Raw genomic sequence first — 12,093 nt, forward strand, 5'->3', positions numbered from 1 at the left:
CAGAGATTCAAGAACCAATCAGGACACAGCTTGTGACGTATATCACCCAATCCCAGCGCGGCTCTGTGACGTACACAGCAGCTGCGGTTTCTCACTTCTCACTCTTAGCGCTTACCCCTCCTTCACAAAATCTTTTCACAGCGCCATTTTGAAAACACTTTTTCAGTGAAAATTAATTTTTAACAATGACAATAAAGACTCATCTGTCTGTTTCTCTAAATAGGATAGTTTACATACATTCAAGTATTCTCTTACTCGGAATAGACGACGCTATTCTCATAGAATATGCATTTGCCAGTACAGTAATCTTTTTACTCTACCCTTCAAACAAGTAATTATGAACTCATTTCCCTCAGAACGCACGACTAAGTGACTGTCCGAAAGTTCCACTCGAACATAAATTACAAAACAAACTCGCACTTTCACACGGAAAAATCCCTAAATTCAAACACACATGAAATCCGTACAGGACTCTCACCTGTTTATAGAAATCATGCACCGTTAGTAGAATAACGACGTTATCCGTACAGGACTCTCACCTGTTTATAGATATAAAACATGTACCCCTACAGGACTCTCACCTGTTTATAGATAATCATGCACCGGCATTACCCTACCCTTCACTCAAGCTCGAATATAACTAATACTCTTATCACAGTGAGTTTTACAACAGGCGCTTTGTCCCTATTCTCATGCTGATCAAATTTCTTAGATAATCCTCACTATACAAGATTCACACCTAGCCCTAAAACTGTGTTGCACGACCACAACACTGTGTTGCACGACCACAACACGTGATACACGGCGATATCACTACTCTGAAACAGATCAAATGCTCTGTGTGACTACCTTCTCATCACACAGTCTGTACCGGTACGACTCACATATAGCACGAAAAACAAACTCAACATGTGTTAAACATCGATCCTATATCCATACCATAACACCTTGGATACCCTTAGCAACTACTATAATACCTTGGTTACCCTTAGCAACCATCAATTTCTGCTACCAGAAGAATTGATCCAGCGGCCTATAGGAAATATGCCATAAGCGATGCTACCTAACTCTATAACCTACTTTATAAAATACTACTCTAACTCATGGACCCATTAACCAAATATGACATATTTTGACCTACTGAATCAGGTGGCCAAATTAAACCTATACAACTTATTTACAAATGATATACAATTATATACATCCGCAGTAAACGATGACATCATTTGAACAAATCCTAACTATTTAAATGACCACCATGGCGATGGCATCTAGCTAATAGTAACCTGTACTTCTGAATAACCAAGACCAGCTTGTTTTCAAGAGTAAGATTTTATTAACTAATTTTGAATTATTAGGAATATAATTTCATAAATGCAAATTTTATTAGAATCATAGCAAGCATGTTTGAAAAATATTATAAAAGAAATACAGTTTTAAGTAAGGAATTATAAGTTTAGCATTTCTAAAATCCTAAGTCCCTAGCTAAGCTAAATAAAAGGAAATAAAGTAAAGTCTTTAAGGGTTCTTACGTGCTCCACGCAAAGTCCGACAGCACGACACCCTCATCAGAAAGTTGGAAAGCAGCAGCCAGCCCATCCCTAGGGCATGGGATTTTTATACCTTTCTATGCTAGCTAATCTAAGTAAAGGAACATTTTCTGCAAAAGTCGATGTCTCATTGGTCCAAGAGTGACAAGTGACATGTCACCCACATTTCAAAACTTCCATTCGGTCATATTCTTTGGGACCATTGTCTTTCTTGTACGTGTTCCAAAGCTTCCTTGATTTTCAACAAATTTGAGCAAGAGTTCTCACTGGTTTCAATACACATCCTCGGAGGCCAAGTTATCTAATGTTCTTTCTACCGGTTTCTGACCTTGGCCACGTCCGACAAAAATAATGACAACGCTCCTTTATTGTTCAGTGAATGAAACTTTGATGGAAACTTTCAAAATGGACATCTCGTGCTCCTTGCAGAAATTAAATTCATCTTTTAGCAAACTCGAGCAAACTAGGCCCAAAAGCAGGCAACTTATTTTTCTAGTATAAAACAAACACAAGAAAAGTATTAATGTAAGAAATATTATTTATTCTGTTTCCACCCTTCGTTTACTAATTGATTAACCCTCCCAATTAGTCTAAAGTTACCTAGCAAGAAGCAAACAAATAAAGCAGCATTTTATATTTACCAGTCTTCATGAAACCATTAAACCTTATGTGCACCTAGAATAGTAGAAATGACACCACATAGACAAGGAAAGCAAAATAAGCACATGCCTCTTTTAAATCTGCTGCAGTTAGTAATGACAAAACGAAAACGACAAAATTAATTTATTATTTTTGCACGAACAAAAGATGCAACAATTATGCACGTTTATGAGCACACATGTTAATGTCCCCGTGTGTAAAGTTTAATCTAAGTTGTGTTAGCATAACACATCACAAACTATTAATATTATTATTTCATGTTATGGAAGTATGACTTCACGAGTTTAAACAGATTTCTGTTTTCTATCTCGCTCCATCACCGCCTCCCTGCAACTCTTCGTAGGGGCCGGCAGGCACTTCCGGTTGGCTTGCACGCAGAGCGGTTAGCGCTCTAGTGCCCAACTTCCTCGAGGCTATTTAGGCTGAGCAGGGGCTGCAGCGCGCTGCGGGAAGGAGACAGTGGCAGTGTCTCCGACCCGTTTGGTGACTGACCTGGGCAGTAAGAGAAAATTGCGCTGTGATTTAATAAGAGCATTTTAAATTGTCTGTTCGAAATTTGCACTCGGTAATACTGTGTTACTTAAAAGTGTGTTTTTAAAATTCAAAATCCCCCCTGCACCACACGCCACGACTGATTGCTAGAGCCGCCTCCCTGCAACTCTTCGTAGGGGCCGGCAGGCACTTCCGGTTGGCTTGCACGCAGAGCGGTTAGCGCTCTAGTGCCCAACTTCCTCGAGGCTATTTAGGCTGAGCAGGGGCTGCAGCGCGCTGCGGGAAGGAGACAGTGGCAGTGTCTCCGACCCGTTTGGTGACTGACCTGGGCAGTAAGAGAAAATTGCGCTGTGATTTAATAAGAGCATTTTAAATTGTCTGTTCGAAATTTGCACTCGGTAATACTGTGTTACTTAAAAGTGTGTTTTTAAAATTCAAAATCCCCCCTGCACCACACGCCACGACTGATTGCTAGAGCCGCCTCCCTGCAACTCTTCGTAGGGGCCGGCAGGCACTTCCGGTTGGCTTGCACGCAGAGCGGTTAGCGCTCTAGTGCCCAACTTCCTCGAGGCTATTTAGGCTGAGCAGGGGCTGCAGCGCGCTGCGGGAAGGAGACAGTGGCAGTGTCTCCGACCCATTTGGTGACTGACCTGGGCAGTAAGAGAAAATTGCGCTGTGATTTAATAAGAGCATTTTAAATTGTCTGTTCGAAATTTGCACTCGGTAATACTGTGTTACTTAAAAGTGTGTTTTTAAAATTCAAAATCCCCCCTGCACCACACGCCACGACTGATTGCTAGAGCCGCCTCCCTGCAACTCTTCGTAGGGGCCGGCAGGCACTTCCGGTTGGCTTGCACGCAGAGCGGTTAGCGCTCTAGTGCCCAACTTCCTCGAGGCTATTTAGGCTGAGCAGGGGCTGCAGCGCGCTGCGGGAAGGAGACAGTGGCAGTGTCTCCGACCCGTTTGGTGACTGACCTGGGCAGTAAGAGAAAATTGCGCTGTGATTTAATAAGAGCATTTTAAATTGTCTGTTCGAAATTTGCACTCGGTAATACTGTGTTACTTAAAAGTGTGTTTTTTTTTAAATTCAAAATCCCCCCTGCACCACACGCCACGACTGATTGCTAGAGCCGCCTCCCTGCAACTCTTCGTAGGGGCCGGCAGGCACTTCCGGTTGGCTAGCACGCAGAGCGGTTAGCGCTCTAGTGCCCAACTTCCTCGAGGCTATTTAGGCTGAGCAGGGGCTGCAGCGCGCTGCGGGAAGGAGACAGTGGCAGTGTCTCCGACCCGTTTGGTGACTGACCTGGGCAGTAAGAGAAAATTGCGCTGTGATTTAATAAGAGCATTTTAAATTGTCTGTTCGAAATTTGCACTCGGTAATACTGTGTTACTTAAAAGTGTGTTTTTAAAATTCAAAATCCCCCCTGCACCACACGCCACGACTGATTGCTAGAGCCGCCTCCCTGCAACTCTTCGTAGGGGCCGGCAGGCACTTCCGGTTGGCTTGCACGCAGAGCGGTTAGCGCTCTAGTGCCCAACTTCCTCGAGGCTATTTAGCCCTCGCAGCACCACGAGCGCGCAGCGATCGCGCGCAGCCCGGCCGAAGACCGGCCAAAGAGCTGCCCGTCTGCGCCCGTCCGCGACTGGACGGGGCTAGGGGCGGGGGGCTATGGCGTATACTAGCAGTCATGCTGCGCCGCTTTATCGCCCTGATCTAACGTACTCTAGTCAGTCCCTACTGGATATGGGTAGGTGTGTTGCTATGTTGTGCTCCCATAAGGTTGTGAGCTGTTTAGAGGGACCATTTACCTGTAGGGAATGTTCCACACAGTTCACCATTAACGCTGTTATTACTCCATATCTACAGCGTTCAACCCTATCTGGACTCACTCATTCACCTACAGACACTACTACTAGACCTTTTAATGCCCCACTTTTAGACTGTAAGAGTTTTTTGTGCAATGTGCGCTCATTAGTGTCTCACTCCACTCAGGTTTGGGACCTCATAACCTCAGAGAGCCCACATTTCTGCTTTTTAACGGAGACTTTGCTCAAGCCCCACACTGTCCCGTCTATTACTATGGGGGTGCCGACAGGGTACAAAATTGTGAGGATGGACCGCCCTACCAAAATTGGCAGTGGATTAGCCATTGTTTTTAAACAGGAAATAGAGGTGGTGGTTATCGAGACTGTCTGTAACTCACAAATGGAGCTCCTTATTTTTACGATCAACCCTTGTTCTAGGGAATCTAGGAAAGGGGCATTAGTTTATCGACCCCCTTGTCCCATAAGGAATTTTTCCATCCACCTCATGGAAGCTCTTGCCCCTCATATGCAGATGAATTCTGACTTCATTGTGGTAGGGGATTTTAATGTCCATAGTGAGTTATCAACATGTCCCGAGGCACAGATGCTCTTGGATGATATGACCACACTTGGTTTGAACCTAATGAATCAGGGTCCTACTCACATAGCGGGTCATACACTTGATCTTGTGCTATGTAATTCGACCTATATAAAATGTCTTCCTCCCCACCAGGTGGATTGGACTGATCATGCTATCATTGAATTTTACACCCGCTCCAACCATAAGGTAAAAGGTATCCAGAGGACTATGGCAGTTGTCAGAAGACCCTGGAATAAATTAACCCCAGAGACCTTCAGGGGGAAATATCCAGAACCCAATTGGGTTGAATGTGGGGACAATGTTACCTCTGCATTAACTAAATTCAATGAAGCTATTATTATAACCATTGATCAGGTTGTTCCTTTGAGGACTTACAAAGTGCGGCCGGCCCCTGAACAAGAAGTGTGGTATACAGACGATCTCAGACAGTTAAAACTCATTACGAGAAAGTTAGAGAAACGTTGGAGAGCTACACACAAAGTAGAAGACAAAGAAAATGACAAAACTTCCTTAAAATGTTACCACAAAGCTATTCGGGCTGCGCGGAAACATCATATCGCAGCCCAATTATCAGCAGCCGGTAATAACTCCAAAGTTCTCTACCAAATTCTTCAAACATTTACCAAGCCCTTAGCCTGTGAATTGGATGGGACTGAGTCCCAGGAACTGTGTAATAACATTTCACAGTTCTTTGTCAAAAAAATTGATGGCATTTATGCTAAGATTCTGGCCTCAAAATCCATTGTTGACAATATGGGCTCTGTTGAGGGCATGTCTCAGCCTATCTCCAGCTCAGCAGAAAATAAGATAAATAAACTTGCAGAATTCCCACCGGTATCAATGGAGGAGTTAACCATCCTAATCACTCAGACAAAGAGTGGCTGTCCTTCTGACATCATCCCAGCACGGGTGATGGCACTTTTGAGTGATGAGCTGGGGACTGGAATTCGGCAGGTGATCAATCTTTCTCTGAACACAGGGGAAGTTCCCCTTGATTGGAAGCGTGCTTTGGTCAGACCTCTACGAAAGAACAACTCTATTCCGTGGACAGACCTAACAAACCTGAGACCCATCTCCCTACTCCCTTTCTTAGGGAAGCTCACTGAGAAATTTGTCAACCGACACTTATCCAAATACATCGAAAGTGTAGGGGGGCTCGATCCATCCCAGTCGGGGTTTAGACCCCGGCACAGCACCGAGACCGCCTTGCTGTCCGTCGCTGACGATCTTCGTATGCTCCAGGATAGGGGTTTTTCCGTTGTCCTGGTGCTTTTAGATTTGTCAGCGGCGTTTGACACGGTGTCACATGACATCATGACCTCCAGACTCATTGACATCGGTCTGGGTGGCAAGGCGCTGGCCTGGCTAAGGAGCTTTTTCACCAATCGCACTCAGAGAGTCATACTGGGTCCTTACCAGTCAGAGGAGGTTGAGATCTCAAAGGGGGTGCCACAGGGCTCGTGTCTGAGCCCAACGCTTTTTAACATCTATGTGGCACCCCTAGCGAACATCATGAGATCGCATGGGTTTATCCCTGTATCGTATGCAGACGATACCCAACTCCTCTTCCCGTTTAAAATCATGACTCCTGAGGTGCGAAACTCCTTTGCACAGGGAATGAAAGAGGTGGCACATTGGATGGCAGCTAATTTCCTTCAGTGTAACGTCTCTAAGACTGAGGTTATGCTTTTTGGGGAAGCCAAACGGCTATGGACTCCTGACTGGTGGCCTCAAGATCTCGGCCCAGTCCCTACTCCCAAAGTCGTAGTGAAAGATCTAGGAGTTAAGCTGGATCAGGAGCTTGCCCTTAAACAGCACGCTAATCAAGTAGTAAGCTCCTGTTTCCATGTTATTGGCCTTCTACGACGGTTATTTCCCCTCTTACCTGATTCCACCAGGAAAACACTAATTCAGTCGCTCGTGCTGAGCAGACTGGATTACTGTAACGGTTTGCTGCTAGCCGCCAATGAGGGGGTTATTGCCAAATTACAAGTCGTGCAGAATACTGCTGCACGACTTGTCTGTAATGCCCCAGCCCGCACCCCCTCAAGCCCATTACTAAGTAAACTTCATTGGCTCACCGTGAAACAGAGGGTGTTGTTTAAAATATGCTGCACCATTCACAAATGCCTTACTGGAAAAGGCCCTGACTATCTTACCAAAAAGTTCATTCCCTATGCCCCTTCAAGGTCTTTGAGATCGGGGGACCAAGAACTGCTTTGTGTCCCTAGGTTCTGGAAATCCCGACAAGGGGGTAGGGCCTTGTCAGTTGCTGGTCCAAAGCTCTGGAATAATCTCCCTCATGACATCAGAACCTGTAAGGAACATTTTCCTTTTAGGAAAAAATTAAAAACTTTCCTGTTCAATTATTAATCCTGATAGGGCATCTGTTATACATCGGATAGGGTCTCTGTTCATTGATGTTACCAAAGGCGCGGAGATACTCCTCAGGGAGTCGAGTTCCTAGCGCGGTATAAGTCAGTAAATAAATAAATAAATCCACATTTTTATAAACTTTAAAAAAGTCACTGTACATTTTATAGCGGTTTACATCAAGATAATTGTTTGGTCTCCCTCCTGTAGGTGACAACATTTTCTTACTCAAAAGGTGTAAAAAAGTTTCAAAGTCAATCCAATTAGAATATCTTTTTAAAGTTTTTCCAACCACAAATTTTGATAAGTTTCCAGACACGTAATTGCAAATAAAGGATTTAATCAAAACATACTACAAGGTAAATATATTCTGAGATAACTTTGCAACTTGCACTAAACATTGTATGTCTTCTCTAGCCAAACTACAGGATTATAGAGGTTTTGTTAGGCAAATATAAATCACATTGTAAAAGAAAACACAGGTATTTAAAATTTAACATAGAGCCTTTATTTTTCCAATGGTCTAGCCCTTAAAGTTGACTTTCAAACATCCAAAACTAAGAACAATACAACCAAGACATCTTTCGCTACCATAAACAATATTCACCTCTGTAAGTGAATTATCCTGCGAAAACCTACAGAACAGCAGTTAACCAAATATAACCCTCTCACAGAAGAATTATGTTTGCAATCTCTTTTCTCCAAACAGAATAAAAAAAAAATTACAGAATGTTTTTTTTTTTAACAGGAGTACCTAATAAAATCAATTTCATTTGTGAACAGGCTTAAAAAGAAAAAGCTAAACTATTTGTAAATAAACTTTCAAATACAATTCAAATTCATTGTTTTCCTTTTCAGGTAACCTAAACATGAAGCATTCCTGTGAAGCACTTTATGTTCTTTCTAAGAGAGGGAATATAATTCTTTAGTAAGGTGAGTACAGTTATTGTAAGGAAAAACTTGCTGAGCCCGGGATTCATTGGAGGTGTTGGACTAGTTATAATCCCATTGCAATGGCAGTGAGGTTACTCATGGTAATATTGTCAAGAGGACTACTGAGAATAATGAATCTGTCTTTGCAATGGAACTAGAAGTTAAAGAACATGTCCAGCATTAAAAGCACTTGTTGCTACCTCCAATGAAACCTGTCACTCAGTATTGAGAGAAGTAGCTCAGAAGATACCCATGCAAGAAGTAGGCCCACCATCTCAAATTTGATAAGAAAGGTGCAATGACTAAAACAAGTGAGGATACCACAACTAAGAACCCTTCAAACAATAGGCCTTATTACAATTGCAATGGTTCATGGGAGTGCATGCGAGTGCACATGATGTGCCCCGCCAAAAGCTCATTGTTATGCATGCACTGTGTGGCATGCATGGCATGATGCATGCCACACCATGCATGAATGTGCTTTAGGCGCTATCACAGTGAATCCAGTATCACTGGATTCAACTTGGAATCAAGTGGGCGGTGTCCACATGGGTTTAGCGGTCTTCCTGGGACTGGCACAGTGGTGGTCCTACAGTAAGACTGCCAAACTCGTAATAAGGCCCATATTCTGATATTAACAGCCATAGAAAGCTAACAGAACCCTTTAGCCATGAACCTTTCCTTTGCTATAATAACAAACACCCTAAAAATGTATATTATTCAATGCACGCTACATACCACTGTAACCCTTGAAAATAGTGAAATTTGGATGATAACGGTACATCTAAGTTCACCTCTCATCCATTCACCCAAATGTACCATATTCTTGCTAACATAAATAGCACTACTATAGCAGTAATTTATGCTCTCCTACCAGACAAACAATGGACAACATATGCTGTTTTTCATCAGTAGTAAAATCTAAAACTATACACAAATTCCTAGGAAAATAATAATTAATTTGGAATTATAAATGATCAATAATTTCAATTAAGATGTATCCAAACACACAAATTCAAGTAGGTTTTTGTCATGTTTCAAAAGGACATTGGGAAAAAATTCAAAAACGTCCTTAAATAAGGATTACATGTTAAGTAGTAAACTACACTTTGAGCTAAGGAAACTAACAGCTTTGTGTTTCGCACCTAATGAAGTTGTAGATGACTTCAATTGTACAATAAGACAATTTTTCACAAAATGAAGAGAAATTGGCACCACTCAAATTACTTTGACGAGAAGTGGATTGACCATCTACACAGGCTAGGTTACAGAAAAAATGGTGGAACTGATAGTTAACCTTTTTAGAGGGAGATGCACAAACAAACAATGCCATTGAGTGTTGGAATCATTTTTTAACTATTCAATCAATAGAACTCACTCCAACCGGTATCATTTCTTCCAAATTTAGAAAGCATAACAATGTTTTCAGGAAATGAGACAGCTGCAGTTATTGACAGGAAATCTGAATCCTCAGACTTCAAATGAAGCAAATAAATATCTGAATACTGTTGGCCAAATCTAACTGTTTTCATTCTTAGTAGCCTCAAACTACCATGACAGTTTTGCATGGTAATATTACTAGCAACATTAATGAATAAAAGGAATTACTTTCCTGTTTTTAAAACTTACGGAAAGTAATTTGCAGTTTTTCTAAATTGTTTTACATTTATTAAATTCATTTTGTCCTAACTGTTGTTGTCCTCTGTCTTCGAGTCTTGGTGATTACTCAGCCATTCACTCGCCAGGAGTGTCCAGTAGTCCAACTATCGCAAAAAGTTAACAACAATCCAAACCATGTACATTAATTTGAATACATACATTTTTTTAACTGAATTTCTTATATGATTTAACTATCCATTTCTTCTATGGCATTTCTTCTGTTCAAATTATTTCTTTCTTTGGGTGGACCGCTTTATAAAAAGATAATCCGGGTTTTGTTTTAAAAATTACAGTGTTTGTTAAAAAGAAGAAATGTAAACCTAAATCCTCAAACCTAACTCTTGTGTTCCATTATGTTTCTATGATGAATTAATACCAATGTCTAAACATCATTTTTTTTGTTTTGTTTTTTAAATATACTCATTGTAAAATAGGAGTAGGGTAATCCAGTAACTCTGACTTCGTTCTTCTTAGTTGGTGCTTTAATTATAAAAAATGGAAACCCAATTTAAAGAACACCACCAAAAATTGTTTTTTTAAAATTCTTTTTGATGAACAAAATGTCATTGTTTTTTAAACCCTTTTTTCATTTATAAAAAAGAAAAGACAACTGACTCAATTTGGGCATTCAAACACAACCTGTATGGGGATGTAAAAGTTTGAACACAAAATACAAGCAATATTCTTTTAATTTAACACATAAATGTCCTAACACATTTGTTATTTTAAGTATATTAGATTGTTCTTATCTGACTGCAGCTCTTCTCTGCATTCGATCTTACCCACAGTGATCCATCGACTGTAGAAATGGATGTACAACAAAGAAAGTAAACTGGACAGTAAAAACAAGAAATTGACAATGTGTCCCATAGAAATGAATGGAAAACAGTGGTGAATAACTTTGATTAAATGTTTAAAAAAAATCAAAAATATGTTTATCCTTTTTCTTTAAAAATATTCTCTTTTAAAATATGTAATTACATTTAATGATATTGTATTAATATACTATTAGTGTGTGATTCCTATTTAATATAAGTTTTTTGAAATGTTTACTTTATAATAATTCATTATTATTTATTGTTTGCAATCCCATTTAGTATTACTTTATATTTTTAAAAATATTTATTGAACTTTTCCTTGTACGTTTTAATTGTATTATTTATTTTTAAAACATTATTAATACGCATGTATTTGAATGAATACCTGAGTATGAATATACCTCCTCACCCATTACTCCTAGATCCATTATATTCCACTCATAAAAAAATGTTTTGTAAATTAAACATCCATGCAAAATCATTTAAATACCTTTACATTATTAAAATAAGTAAGACATAATTAATTGAATTAATGCCTAGATATTAATACACTTCCATGCCAATTATCCCTAGATACCTTATATCCTACTTCTAAAAATGTCTTCTACATATTTTAAACAAATTTACAATGTAATTTAAATAATTTCAAACTAATTTAAATAATTAAATCACATGTATTTTAATTAATACCTGAATATTATTGAACTTCCCTACTCATTTCTCCTAGATCCCTTACAACCCGCTCCTAAACAATTACTTTGCGTATTTGAAACACATAAGCAATGCAATTTAAATAATGTTCATTTAATTAAAATAATGAATACGCACTTATTTTAAGTAATACCTGAGTAGTAATACACATCCCCACCCATTATCTTTAGAACCCGTACAAACCCACTCCTAAAAACATTGCTGGGACCATTTTTTTAAAAAGTATGCATTATAATTTTATTAATTCATGTTTAAATTAAAACCTTCAAATGAAATTAAATTAAGAATAGATTTACTCCTATTGACTGCACAATAATACAATAGTGTGTACTTACCTATACTTAGAAAAAACACGAAGTCCCTACAGGAGTCACGGCGATAGTTAAAATGTTCATGACCCCTGTTCTGATGAACATTTTAACTATCGCCATATATATTTTTTTATGATGCTGTTTTTATAGATAGAATGAACTTTTCACAAATGTATTTA

The sequence above is a fragment of the Lissotriton helveticus genome, chromosome 12, assembly GCF_964261635.1.
Source record: "Lissotriton helveticus chromosome 12, aLisHel1.1, whole genome shotgun sequence".
NCBI classification, from domain to species: Eukaryota; Metazoa; Chordata; class Amphibia; order Caudata; family Salamandridae; genus Lissotriton; species Lissotriton helveticus.